We start from the raw sequence: 14,459 nt of genomic DNA, 5'->3' as shown, positions 1-14,459 counted from the left end.
TTGCATGTCTGACGGGCTTGGGTTTGTTGCTTAACTTTGGGCAGTTGGGCTTGATGTGGCCCGGCTCTCCGCAGTTATAGCACCCCCTCTTTTCCGAAATGGGAAGTTTGGTCAAATCAGGGGCCCATCTGTGCTGGCCCATCTAATCACATAGTCACAGGGCAGAGATTTTGGGGAGAAACCAAGGTGGCTTTCTGCCACAACATCAATCTCTTATCCCTTGACCAGGTGATAGGTCACAGGTCATAGAAGGAAATGAGATTGGTCAAGCAAGACCTACCCACAACAAGCCCGTACTGGCTATCCCTTAGGATGTTGAGAGATTCTGAAGGTGAACAGTTTATCCAGGTCTCACTTAGTTTTAGCAATGGAGTAAGAATAGTTTCAATAAACATACCAGATAATCCCAAGTGTGATCAGAATACTCAGCTATCTAAAATAGGTGATGAAGTCCAGGAAGAAGAGTATCTGAATAATTATGACTTGTTTTTTCTCTCTCCCCTGCTTTCTTTGTGTATGCATCATAAATGACTTCCAAACATTTGCACCAATAAGAAAATGAGGCCTATTCAGAATAAAATCAAGTTGACCACACATAAGGAATGCTATTAAGTTGCCTGATCAAGAGAAGCCATTTAGTGTGATTCGTTGTTTTATATGCAGTGAGTGACAAAGCTGTCATTGCACACTCCACCAAGACATATAGACATATGTCATATAGACATCACCAGTTCATCAGTCAACTTGTGGAGCTGCCTGTGAGCATTAATGAATGTTCTCCATCTTAAGAGCAGCATTAGCACCTCCTCCACTATGTTATTGTTAGAACCCATGGTCGAATGGACATCTATATGACATAAGCCATGGTGCTGGGCAGATGACTGTCTTGTCAGATCCATCATGAAAATCCAGTTTACTCCAAAACACCAAAAACAGCCAAAAGCAATGCAAAGGACTCTCAACACATGATTTCTTCAAGATTAGAAAGTCTATAAGTATCTTCAACAGTAACAGTGTCTCCATGAAAAACTCTTTGTCCTATCCAAAAATTAAGGCAACATTGAGGAATTCTGGAAGGGGATTAAAACTGCCTGTGCTGACTTCATTGTCTATACCAGTGGTCTCCACACTTTTTTGATCGCGTACCCCATCAGTAAAAAAATTTTGAGCACACACCCCCAATCTATTTATATTTATTTTATATAAATATACATATAAGTTCTAATATTTTCTTCCCACACCCCAATGGATCGTCTTGCACACCCCCTGGGGTGTATGTACCCCACTTTAGAGACCACTGGTCTATACTACCTGTTGACACCAAGAAGTTCAATGAAAGTAATGCCAAGATTCAAGCCCTCCTCAATAGGCTCATTATGCTTGGCAAGATGACACCTCATCCTCAACAGAAGGAGATGTATTAGCTCCTCAAAGCTGAAGCTCAAAGAAGGATATGGGAAATCAAAAATCCATGGTGGCAAGATAAAGCCAAAGAGATCCAGCTCTATGCTAATAAACATGATAAGCATAGTTTTTACAAGCAATGAAAGCCATCCATGGCTCAGCTTCCCATAGTTCTACTTTCCTGCAATTGCAGCATGGCTCAGAGATCCTCAAAGACAGCAAATCTATCCAAGCGAGATGTAAAAAGCACTGTGAGGCACTCCTGAACTGTGTGTCAATTGTGATGGATACCACCACCGAGTCCATCTCCCAACACCCTGAAAAGGGGGATCCCTTGCCAGCCCTCCAGCCTAGAAGTCTAGTGTGCCCATCAAGGAAACCAAGAACAACAAGGCTACTGGACCAGGTGGCATACCTGATGAAATCTACAAGGCTGGTTGTGAGGAACTGGTACTGAAACTCAGTGAATTTATTCTTCAGATTTGGAATAATGAAGAAACCCCTGGGGACCTAAGGAATGCCAACACTGTGACTATCTTCAAGAAAGGAGTTAAGTCTGTGCATGGGAACTATCAAGGAATCATTCTCCTTTCCACAGCAGAGAAAACTCTCTCCTATATCTTTTTGAACTGTCTTCTTCTTGCTGAGGAAGTCCTGCCAGAATCTCATGTGGCATCAGACCACCTTGTCGGACAACTGACATGATCTTTGTTGCCTGCCAGATCCAAGAAAAGTGTCAGGAACAACATGAGGATCTGTATATAGCCTTCATTGACCTTACTAAGGCTTCTGTCAAAGCCTTGTGGAAAGTACTGGCCATGTTCGGATGTCCTGAAAAGTATATCAAGGTTCTGAGGCTTCTCCATAGACTAGGACCATTCTATGCAGTAGATCAGAGATGGATCCATTTGTCATCCAAATTGGGGTCAAACAAGGATGTATCATCACCCCAACTTTTTCCTCCATGTATTTGAGTGTCATCCTTTTTCTCATTAAGGACCATCTTCCTTCCAGAATTTACATTGAATACTGAACAAAGGGAAGCCTTTTCAACCTTGGATGTTTTTGGTCAAAGACCAAAGTACTCAGAACAACCATCCTTGACATTCAGTTTGCTGATGACTGTATGTCATCCTTGTACACACTGAGCAAAACCTCTAGACTGCGCTGGATCTCTTTGGAGAGGCCTACTGAACTTTGCACCTCTCTTGACACCGAGAAGACTAAAGTGCTCTACCAGCCTGTTCTGGGCTATGAATGTGATCCCCAATCTCCAAATTACCATTAAGGGAAAGGCCCTAGAGCACTTCCCCTATCTCAGCAGCCATCATCCTCAGAGAGTGAACATTGTGGAAGATAACAGTGCAGGATCTGGTGCTTAAGTGTCTCCTTTGGGACATGGCTTCGGCATGGCTTCATTCATCATGATCTCTGAAAAGACAGCAAGATTCAGATCTACAAAGCCATCATCATCCTCACTCTCTTCTACTACAGATATGAAATGTGAGTAACCTATCATCAACATATCAAGAGATTGGAGAGATATTACTAATGATGCCTCTGGAAAATCCTCCATATCGAATGGGAAGATCGCTGCACAAATGCATCCTTGCTGAAGCAAATGTTACCGGCATTGAGTCAGTGATTCTCAAGCATCAGCTTTGCTGAACCAGTCATTCTGTGAGGATGTCAGATGCCCAACTCCCAAAACAGGTGCTCAACTCTCAGCTTAATAGTGGTCTGAGATCTCATGGTGGTCATAGGAAATGCTACAAGGTAGACTTGCACATTTTTAAAAAGGACTGTAATGTTATCTTATTTGAACTATTATGGCTTTTTAACTCTTACTTTGTAGATAAATGAGTCACTATTTAACAATACCAGAATGAGGGAGGATTATCATGGCCTTGGTCTTTAGTATATACACTTGATAGATCATTTTAGTTCTGTTATTTTAGCTTATGATAAAAAATAACTGTTTGAAAAGTTGGTCAAGGTGACTCACAAGTCAACTAAAGGACACCAGAAACCTCCTGCAATTAGGATACTTTTAATTTAAGTGCTTGCAATGGCAATATAATGGACATATTTAAAGGGTACAAGGGCAAAAAAATGGAGCTATTGCAATCTCCCAGAGCTAAGGGCTGAATCTAGCATGGGGCTGAGTACCTTTCAAGAGATGTTTAACTCGCACGTATTCTTGCAAGTGCCTCTACTAATTTCAAATGCAACATCATGCACATTGGGACACTTATGTGAGTAAAGCAGTGAGCTGCAAAATCAGATGGCTAGTTAATAAGAATTAAGAGATCTCTGGATTTGCAAAACACCTTACAGGATCAGGGCTTAAGGGATTGTATAGTCTCATCATATGATACGGGTCCATTTTACATTGATGACCGAGACAGTAGTACAGTTGCAGATTTTTCATGAGGTGTTTAGAACCTGTTGTACAGTTCCTAAGGAAACATCGCTGATGATTCCATAATTAGTACTGACAGGGTTTTTGAGGAAGGAATGTACTGTTGTTATAATTTATCTGTCCTGCCAATACAATTACAGACACAGTAGCAACAAAGTATATTCTAAATGTCATAATCTGATTTAAATTCCCTGTTATTCTCAATCTCTAAAAATAGCTCAATTATACTCTTTACTAAATAGGGAGCTATCTGTTGGGAATGTGGTGATGGAGAAATCTATTTTTCCTATTATTTACTGATATATGTTGCGCAATATATAGTACCTTTTTCATTATTTAGTTCTCTGTGCATCCACAAATTGGGTTATATCCGCTTTAATACCCCACATTAATACCCTTCTATACTGTGAAGTGACTTTAATATGAGACCTGTTTTGTATCAAAAATGCTAGTTTTATGCTTTTAAAAAATGTTGGTAATCCATTTGAATTTCAGCCAACGTTTGAGGAGGTTGATAATTTGCATATCACAAATGCATAATGAAACTAAAGCAGAACTGTTGATTTAAAGCAGGGGTGTCAAAGACATGGCCCACAAGCTGATTATACCTGCCTCCACACCCTACCATCTGGTCTGCAGTCCTGCCTGAGGGTCTCAGACTTGTGCACTGGCCTGGCCCTGGCCTCACATACTGCATGCAGCCCATGGAGCTGATTTGGGGCACATGCTTTATGTGGTATCCTTGCTGGACTGGCCCTGCATGCTGGATCCAGGGTTGGTCTGGTAAGAGCTCACAGACCAGCCCTTTGTACTGGATCCAACATTCACCGGGCCAGTCTGTGGGCCTGATCCAATCTGCAGACCAACCACATGCCCTTCAAACAGCTTGTTGTCTAGCTCTGCATCATTCATGCAGCCTGCAAGGCTGGAGGAGGTTGATAGAAAAACAGCTGCTTTAAAGCGTCTTGTGCCAACAGAGGGGACAGAAAAGACTTGAATCATTATTAGCTCTTTTTCCAATGATGCATATATTGTAATGGTGGGGAAAAAAATCCCCTAAATATGTGGGGCTCAAATAGAGTGAAGCAGAGGGAAAGTTAGTTATTAAAAAGGAAGCTGTTTGATAGAAAATATTTTAAATGCTCCAAATCTATTGTGTTTGTGCTATCATCCAGAAATAAAAGCAACAGCAGATCTCCAGGAGGACCCATGTGTGTTAACTATGGTTACAGGAATGTAGGTTGTAGCAGTGTTGGTCTAAGGACATTGGCAGACAAGGTTCTTTGGGTAAATCCAATATCTTTTATTAGACCAACTCATATAGTTGGAAAAAAATATTCTTTCAAGCTTTTGGGTACAAATACCCTTTGTCAGGCTGAGGAAGTGTCTGTGGATGGTCTGTGCTCTTCCTGGATGGAGTAGTAAAGCAGCCGGAGGCCAGTACGTATGCAAGAAAGCCAGTCAATGAAAATGTAAATTGAGGTGTTCAGTAGGTGAGACACCTGGAGAGGGTGGGGGAAGGGAATAAATCTAGCTGTAGTGAATGGATGAGGGTGGGGGGGAAGGAATGAGAATAGCTGGTAAAAAGTGGAGAGTATACCTGGGGAGTCAGATGTTAGGCAGGTTATAATGTGTTATAAATCCAGTGTCTATATTTAGTCCATGATTTTTTGTATCCAGTTGGTTAATAAAGTGAAGTTCGTAGGCTTATCTATAAAAGGTGTTTTGTAAATTCCCTATGAGCATTAGAACTGAGAGATTGGAGTGAGAGTGGTTTTCTTGTGAGAACTATGTCCCCACACGTAATTGGGTATTCTTCTCTTTGATACACTTTCAGTGTGCGTTCATTCTGATACACAGTTGTTGTTTGGTCTCTCCTAAATATTTTCCACCAGGGCATTTGGTGCACTGGATGAGTTATATTACATTTCTGGAGGTGCAGCTGTAAGATCCAGGAATGTTGATGGTTCTGTTTTGGGGGGTGGTGGAGAGATGTTGACAGGTTTTACATTTCTTGTCATCGTATGGTCTGAATCCATTCGGTATGTTTTGGGCCATAGGAAGTTTGCTTCTGGTGATGTGGTAGGCGAGGTTCAGTGCTTGTTTGAAGGCTAGGATGGGTGGTTCTGGGAAGATCTCTTTAAGAACTGGGTCTCCTTGTAGTATGGGTTGCAACTGTTTGAGGATTTTCCGTATAGGTTCCAGGGAGGAATAGTATATCATAACCAGAGGTGTGTGATTCATGGGGGGGTTTCTTCTGTACTGCAGCAATTCTTCATGTGGTATCCAGGTGTGATCTCTCTCACTGGAGGAGTATCCGTGTTGTGCCCACATTGAGTGAAAGCCTTTTTGAGATTTGTGAGGTGACAATCACAAGTGTTCTGCTCAGTGCGAATTCAGAGGTATCAGAGGGCTTGACTTTATATTACAGCTTTCTTGGTGTGTTTAGGGTAATTGCTGGTTCTGTGAAGATTTATATAAGATGGTCCATGGGTTTCTTGTATATGGTGGTCTGTATTTTACCATTCTGGATTGTGACCATCGTGTTTAAAAAGTGAATGTTGGAGTATTCCAGAGATAGTCTGATGGAGGGGTGATTGTTGAATTCCTGATGGAAATCAGAGTTTGCAAGTTTTCAGTCCAAATGATGATGTCATTAATATATCATACGTATAGCAAGGGTTTGAATGTGCAGTCTTTGAGGAATTTTTCTTCCAGGTGGCTCATGAAAAGCTTGGCATACTGTGGGGCCATTTTGGTGCCCATGGTCTGCAGGAAGTTGGTTATTGAAAGTGAAGTTGTTGTGTGTGAGAATGAAGTGTCTAAGTTCAGTAATATATTTGGGTCTGTACTCTGAGTTGCAATTTTGCTCTTGGAGGTACATAAGGCAGGCTTGGATTGCCATTCTGGTGTGGGATGTTGATATATAGACTGGTAACGTCCATGGTAGCTAGGCAGATGTTACTGAGAATGTGGTCTATGTTTAAGTTTTCATAAAAAGTCTGTTGCATCTGGGACAAAACTCACTCTTTGGGTGACAAGAGGTTTTATGATTCGTTCGATTATACCTGGTATTTCCTCAGCTGGGGTTCCTTGGTTGGATGTGATAGTTCTGCCAAGGTTCCCTTGTTTGTGGATTTTAGGGAGCAGGTAAAAAGTCCCTGGGTTGCGTAGTGAGGAGATCAAGTTCTGTATTTTTTCTTGTAGTTCTGATGGAAATGATTTGATAGTAGTTTTGAGTTTCAAGGGGAAAAGGGGAGTAAGATCATCCTCTACTTTTTTGTAGTAGGTGTTGTTAGAGAGTTGTCTGTTGGCTTCTTTTATATAGTTTTCACAGTTAAGGATAACTATAGTTCCTCCTTTATCTGCTGGTTTTATTACTATTTGGTGGTTAGATCTTAGGGAGTCTATGGCCCTTCTCTCTGAAAGGGAGAGGTTGTTACGGTGGTCTGTGTTGTTGATTATTTCATTCTTTCCCTGAAGCAGTCAATATAACAGTCAAGGTTTGAATTTTGTCCACTGTGAGGTATCCAGTCTGATGTTTTTTGGGGGTTGATCTTTTCCTTAATGTTGTCAAAGGCTGAAGTGTTGCTGGAAGTGGATTCATTTTGGTTGTGGAAATATTCTTTGAGGCAGAGGCAGTGGAAGAGTTCTTCTAGTTCTCTACATTAAATTATTTTATTAGGGTGATTTCTATGGTTAGTAATGTTTACCTTAAATCTTCATCCCTGAGCATGACTTTTCACATCTTTATTTTCATCGGTATTTGACTTTGATTAAAAATAAATAAATCTTCGGCTCTTTCCCTTCATTCTTGCAATATATTGTAAGTCTAAAAGGTTCTAAAGGCCTTTTAAAACAATACATATATCCTTCTTTCCACATTTAAATCTCATGACTAACCCCTGTTATGCCACTGTGGGATCAACTTTCTCTTTAGTCTGCTGCATAGAACTCGATACAACTCATCAAAACTACTGTTTTCTGAGCTGAAAACATGAATTTAAAATTAAAATATTAAGAGAATGAAATACTATCATTAAAGTGTGTTAATACTCATATTAACAAAAGCTATCACCCAATTCTCAGACTAATGTAGTTTTCTGACCAAGAACAATTTATCTGGGTCATTTAATCACATTCAAAAGACTATAAAACACTTGAGAACCAAATACAGGCATTTGATTTGTTTTAATATAGTGTATCCAGAAAACAATATCACCAAAACCCCTTATACCTTGCTTGTTTTGATTATTTAATTCATAGCCACAATTTCCCTTCCTCTCCCTAATTATACTTTAGATGAATTTTCACTCTCCTGTAGCTTTTTCCCTCTTCAGATTTGGAGCACAGTCTGGTATCTGTAACAGAGAGCCAAGGGCTCCTAGTACTTTAAGGGAAAGACTGCATCAGAAAGAACCCCAGGTACTTGAACAGGGCTTACCTGCAGGAGGGAAGGCACAGTAAGCTGCCCTTTAAGGAGGGGACAAACCTGTATCTGGTTAAGAGGACACCTGAGTGAAGGGAGAGGAGCTATGGGGATATAAACCTGGGTTCTGGAAACAGAGGTAGTAGAGCCTGGAACCCTACTGAGAGAGGAGCTCTTGCTGGCTCACACTGGTGGGGAGAGGAAGCTGCAGGCCATGGCCAGTACCCCAAAGGCGGAGGGAGACAGAGAATTGGAAGGTGGCCTGGCAGCACTATGATGATGTGAAGAGGGAGATTTTTGGTTTAAAGCAGCTGCTTGTGTTTTTGTTCTAGTTTTAGACCACAGGACCAGTTGTGGCTTTTAGCAATGGATTGGAGGCCAGAGATACTGTAGGGACACCCAACATACAGCTGTTCCTGGGTCTGGCACCCAATGGGCTGCACGGGGAGAAGCCCAAACACTTCAGAATGAAGCAGAACTGAGACCCTGGAAGCCAGGAGGCTGAGACAAGGTGTAATATAGGGCTGAGGGGCCTGGAGACCAAGGTACCCAGAACAGGCTGAGGCCAAGACAGCTGGGCCTGAATCAGCAGGCCAGGGCTGGAAGTCTATAGCCACAGCAGAGCGGGGCTAAAGCTAAGAAGGCTGTGGCTTCTACAAAAGAACTGAACTGTAAATGGAGTAACATTTGTGAGGCATGGGCTTGGCTGTAGGGATGAAAGGAAGCCATGGTTAAAAGCCCTAACTAAGGCCTAAAAAAAGGACCAGTTAGGCCATAGGTGGCTCACAGTGCAAGTTAGGCACCAGTAGGTCCATCAGTTATATGAGAGGCACCTGTGAGGAACTGCATGGTTTCGGCTAGTGAGCAGAGGACCCAGCAACCATAAGAAGCAACTAGGGGAGACACCAGTGAGGGCACTCCAGGATTCAGGGACAGCCCCTCTATTAATATCTAAGAAGCATCAAGGTGTGTCAGGTGAGATAAACAAGAGGGGCTTATATAGAAGACCAGGAGTGTGGGCAAGAGTAGGGTGGTCCTAGGGGCCATCACAGCCACCCCAAAGGCCCATCCTGTTATAGTATCCTCTTTCTGAAAAAGCACCCATTGACTCCCTACCACTCTTCTCTCATATGTTTCCAAGGCTTGCTTTTAACTATGGGATTCTTTTTCCAACTCTGATCTGGATTTGTTCCTAATTCATTTCCATCCTGTCTGCTCCCCTGAAGCTGTTCTTTCACCAAAGTTTTAAAGTATTCCTTCCTAGCCAAATCTCAGGTCCTACATGCTTATCTTTTCAGTCTCTTTGCTGCGCTGTCATGCTTGATCCTCCTTTTCATTCTTGGAATCTTGTTATTGTGGATTTCAGAACATCATCCTGTCCTGTGCCTACAATTCGAGTCATTGCTCTTTCATCCCTTTCCAAGGGGTTTCTTTACTCAGAAAAGAAGGGGAGGGGTTACATAATCTACTCACATGTTTTTTAGTTACATTCTTCATGCTAATTTCTATTGTTTATTTATAAAGGTAAATTAATATACCAACAGGAAGTTTTGAATATCCATAAAGGAAAAAGAGCTTCAATAAACCAAGTAAATAGTTATGGTATAGTCTCATTGCATATCACCTGCAATGCCCCTTTAATCTATAATTAAGTATTTTAAATCTTTTCTGAACTCCATCTCTCTATCTGGTCCTGTATCTCACAGTGTGTCTCTAATACCACTTCCTAGTTGTTGAAATGTCTTAGCATGGACAAGATTGATGTTTATTTAAGAGGAAAATGTCACAGCAGAATGCACCACCATCACTCAGGTCCTTAACCTAAGGTTCAATTTCATTGCTCTTAATATTGAGAGATTAGTATCTTTTTAGACCATAGAGTTTCTTCTATATTATATCTAACAGTGTGTAATTCATGAACATGACCTGGTTTAAAGGGGTATGCAGCTGACATGCAATGAGACTATGCCATACATATTTACATGGCTTACTGATGCTGTTATTCTTTTATGGATATTCATTATTAGCTGATAGTGTCCTATCTGTATACAGGCAGTCCTCAGACTTAGGACATAATTGATTCCTGAAGAGCGCATCTTGCAACATTTTGACTTAACTGAGAACTGATTTTTCCCATTGGAACAATGTTATAAATGGGAGATTGGTTCCTGAACCAAGGCCAGAATTTTTTACTCAGTCAATTATAGATGAATAATCTAGCTACATTAATGTATTTGTATTGTAAATAGCAATCATATTGATTTGGAAGGATTTTTTTGATTTTAAAGTCCAAAAAGACTTTGCTGGACTTTTTGAAAGGCTCTTGATTGGACTTTTTGAAGGGTTCTTGGCTCGAATCTTCTTGGGAGTCTTGGTTGCAGGGTCTTCTTGAGTTTTGTCAGCTTTCTTAAAGAAAGTGTCCAAGAAAGTTTGGACAGATGTTCTCCAGGGAGATGGGCAATGCAACGAACTTGTTTGCTGGCATGGCATCAGATCAAGAATTGTAAAGTTGAAACTGATGTCAGAAAGTTGAAACATGGTATCAATTTATAAATGTTGTAAGTATGAAACATTGTAACTCAAAACATTGTAAGTAGAGGACTGCCTGCATCACTTTACCTTATCAATAAATAATAGTAATAGCATTTGACGCTTACACAGGAACTCAGAAATCACCCATGTCCCATGTTTGAGTACTTAATTAAAGGCACAATCCTGGCAAGTGCTGACACCCACCATCTCCCCTTGACATCTACTGTAAATATCAAATACTCTAATCCTAGAGAAGAAATGGAGAGAAGTCACAACTGTAAGTCAAAGTACTGTATGAATGGTTACTTACAGGATATGCCAACTCTGCCATGGCTGAAGACAGGTATCCCTACAGCATTATACCATGACTAATTCATTGTGTGCTATCTTTGTGCTGTGCAGTCAGAAATATGGATATGCTGTTAGTCACATATTTGCCTGCTATGCCATTGACTACTGAAACTGTAATATCCCTTACTGGATTCCCTTCTCTGTTTAGTAAGGGACCTTCACTTTACATAGTCATCTTCTTTCTTCTAACATATTTTTACAATACCATTTATGTCCCTTTGCTAGTTACCTCTCAATTTGTACTTTGGCTTTTCTGTTTTTTTTCTCTCCCTACATACCTATATTATACTCTTATACTCATCCTTAGTAATGTGGCCTATATTTCTATATAATTGGTGAGGATTTTTGTGTGTAAAATTATTTTTGAACTAACTGCAGAGTTGGAAGGAATATAGAGGGTTTTGGGTACTGAGTAGCCTTCCTCGGGTCTGTGGGTACTTAATACTTGAAAGCATGTCTCTATCCCTCTCACTTATATAGGTGTTTCCATAAAAGATATCAAAGAAAAATCTTTATCTATTGCATATGTTCTTTACCATCACAGCTACATCACTCCAGCATTATGTATTTCTATAGTCTCATTGTAGAAATAGATGCTTTTGAAATCATTTAATGGATCAGTTCTCTCAGTAACTTCAGTTCAAGGCTTTTTCAGTGTTAATGGCCAAATTAGATTTTTTTTCTTTTAAATAGCATACTGTACTTTCCAAGTCCTAATATCTTTTTCTATTTTTCCTAAGTAGCAATAATGCTATGCCAAATAAAGCAAATTCTATTTAATGGTAAGGAAATGCTGAATCCTACTTGAGTTTCAGACATGTGCCATGGAACACTTAAACTGCCATAGAAATTGTTTAGGACTACTGCAGGCAGCTGGCGTGTAAGTCAGCCTGCCCTATCCTCCAATGAGATTTGATCCAAAGAGCTTGGATCCAAGTGTCACCCCCCAACAGCACAGATGACCATGTTCTAAACCATATCTACTAGCTGTTCTCCCACACTCCTGAAAAAACACCTGGAATTGTGGAACAAAGATATTATTTGATTTCCTCAGTAATATCACGTATTTAAATGTATTATTTTGTTAATTCAAAACCTAGCTTAGACCATTGGCAAAATTAAAGACACACTTAAATCAAAGATAAAAATCAGCCATTGCTCTGACCTTGAGTAAGAAACAGAAAGTATATCTACTCCACATGATAATAAACATAAATGTTAAACACAAAAGCCTTTTCCATGACAGCCCATGAGTATTGATTATATTCCTCCATCTCCATAAGCCTGTATAAAATCACAGTCCATTTTAAAGGCAACTTTTATTTTTTTGTTGATATCTTTTTAGCCTACTGTGCATTAGCATCACTTTAAAAGTGTGTGCTTATGCTACTGTACATTAGGGCAGCTTAATTTATTTAGTACCTCACACTGGAGGTACTAAATTTAATATTCATTAGGAAAAACATATTAATGAACATGTAGATGCAGCCAGAGAAACTGTGTTGCCATGTTTAAAAACAATAATCTCCTTGGTGTAAATAGTTTGTGGAGGACATAAAGAACTCATTGTAGAAGAGTATAAATGCCGTTGCCTTGAGCCACTTCACATCAAGGTTAATAAAAAGGGGTCTGGCTGAAGCTGGCTGGGACCTAAAGGTATGAGAGTTTGTGCCCCCTCCCACCTCCTTACCTCTAATATTTTAGCCACAATACATAGACTCTTCCTCTCTCAGGTGGATTCTTTTCTTCCTGCCATTTCTGGGTTCTTAAGCTTCTTCGCTTAAGAGGAAGATCATCCTGCCCTGGCAATGCTAACTTCGCAGTTAATTGCTCTGCTTCAACTTTATCGCTCCATTCAGGCTTATATCATTAGGCCCAGATCTCCCAAGAATCCTGTTTTACCCATCCTTTACTTAATTGTCTCAACTGATGGACAAAAGACTGCTGGATCATCACTCAGCATTAAGTGGTACCCACATGCTGCTATAGATGTACATCATTCATGCTTTCCTTTTGAATTGACTGCACTGCATTAAAGCTGGCTATCTCCTTAGTGACTATATATTTGAGCTCTCAAGGGATTAACACATGGCTTTTAAAACTGGTGTTTCAGGGGCTTATTTCAGAGACCTGTTCTAAAAATATACTGAAAAGAATCACTAGCATATATAATCTTTTTATAATCTCTGGAATTTATCTAAGAGAACCTGAGATTAAGGAGGAAATGCTCCTACTAGAGTGCAAACATGAATGGATGCTTTGTTTTTTGCTCAAAGTACTTAAGACCAGTGCTGATTGTGATTTTTAATTTAATATATTTTAAAGGGGAAGAAAAGTAGCACTGATTTAAAATTAAAAAACACAAGGTATATTCAAAAATAAAAATCATTCTCTTAGTTTCTTCACATAGTGTTTCAATTCATTACTTTAATTGTAAATAGGAGAAAAATTGAGAAATCAAATTCAAATAAAAAAAAAACAAGAAATGCATACATATACACTATGTATGATTATATATGAAAGGACTCCCTAATCATTTGGTCCAAAGTGCCTTGTTTTAGAATAATGCTCACACATAGACCTAACTTCTTCCAAAGTCCTTGGTATCCAATATTGCACTGGCTAAAAAACTGTAATCAAGTATTGTTTGTGGGAAAAAAAAATTTTAAGATGCATTTTGTTCAGGCAGTGAATTTACACCTTAGTAAAATATAGAATGAGATCTGAACTATTGTCATATAACAAAACAGCCTAAAACCTCAAGAAAATTAATACTTGGAGTTGTACCAAGAATGACTTTACATAATATCTGGAGCACTACAGATTACTTACATAATTGTATGTCTCTGTTGCTACTTAGTATTTACAGATAAATATTGCACATAATATCTACCAATCTTCAGTAATCCCTTATCACATTTTACAACTAATTAAACACAAAAGGACTTGCAGTCTTATAAAATGACCTTTAGCACATTGTGTTCTAATATTTTTACTCATAAACTAATAGCAGTTATTATTCTTTTTTTTAATTTTCTTTTGCAATTTAGCATGGAATGTTAAAGCTTTAGCCTAGTGTCTATGACTTGGCAGGGAATTCAAAATTACGAAAATTATTCTGTATATTCCTCAACCGCATTTGCTGTGTATTACTTCTCACTTGCACATCCCACTTAAGGCCATTACTTACTCTTAAAAATAAGGGTTTATTTATATAGGCACATGACTGTGGAGCAAGAGAGCTGATAAATATTAATTGCTTTCAGAGTTTTATTAACCTGACTTACTAGTATACATCTAAAATCTTGCTCATCTTCACAA

General features: G+C 39.5%; 2 long non-coding RNA genes across 2 annotated transcripts in view; one reads left to right on the top strand and one right to left on the bottom strand.

Moving 5' to 3' along the window:
* LOC109308688 overlaps positions 1-313 on the bottom strand; it is a 17,067-nt gene extending 16,754 nt beyond the window's left edge. The window contains exon 1 of the long non-coding RNA XR_002100673.1: positions 202-313. This is a non-coding gene — a long non-coding RNA (uncharacterized LOC109308688). The remainder of the gene's footprint in view (positions 1-201) is intronic.
* Positions 1-13,036, top strand: part of LOC109308689 — a 26,983-nt gene extending 13,947 nt beyond the window's left edge. Inside the window, exon 3 of the long non-coding RNA XR_002100674.1 lies at positions 12,872-13,036. This is a non-coding gene — a long non-coding RNA (uncharacterized LOC109308689). The remainder of the gene's footprint in view (positions 1-12,871) is intronic.
* Positions 13,037-14,459: the final 1,423 nt, after the last annotated feature.

The sequence above is a fragment of the Crocodylus porosus genome, unplaced genomic scaffold (genome assembly GCF_001723895.1).
Source record: "Crocodylus porosus isolate Cpor-Errol unplaced genomic scaffold, CroPor_comp1, whole genome shotgun sequence".
In the NCBI taxonomy this organism is placed as follows: domain Eukaryota; kingdom Metazoa; phylum Chordata; order Crocodylia; family Crocodylidae; genus Crocodylus; species Crocodylus porosus.
This window is presented reverse-complemented; position numbering and strand designations above follow the sequence as displayed.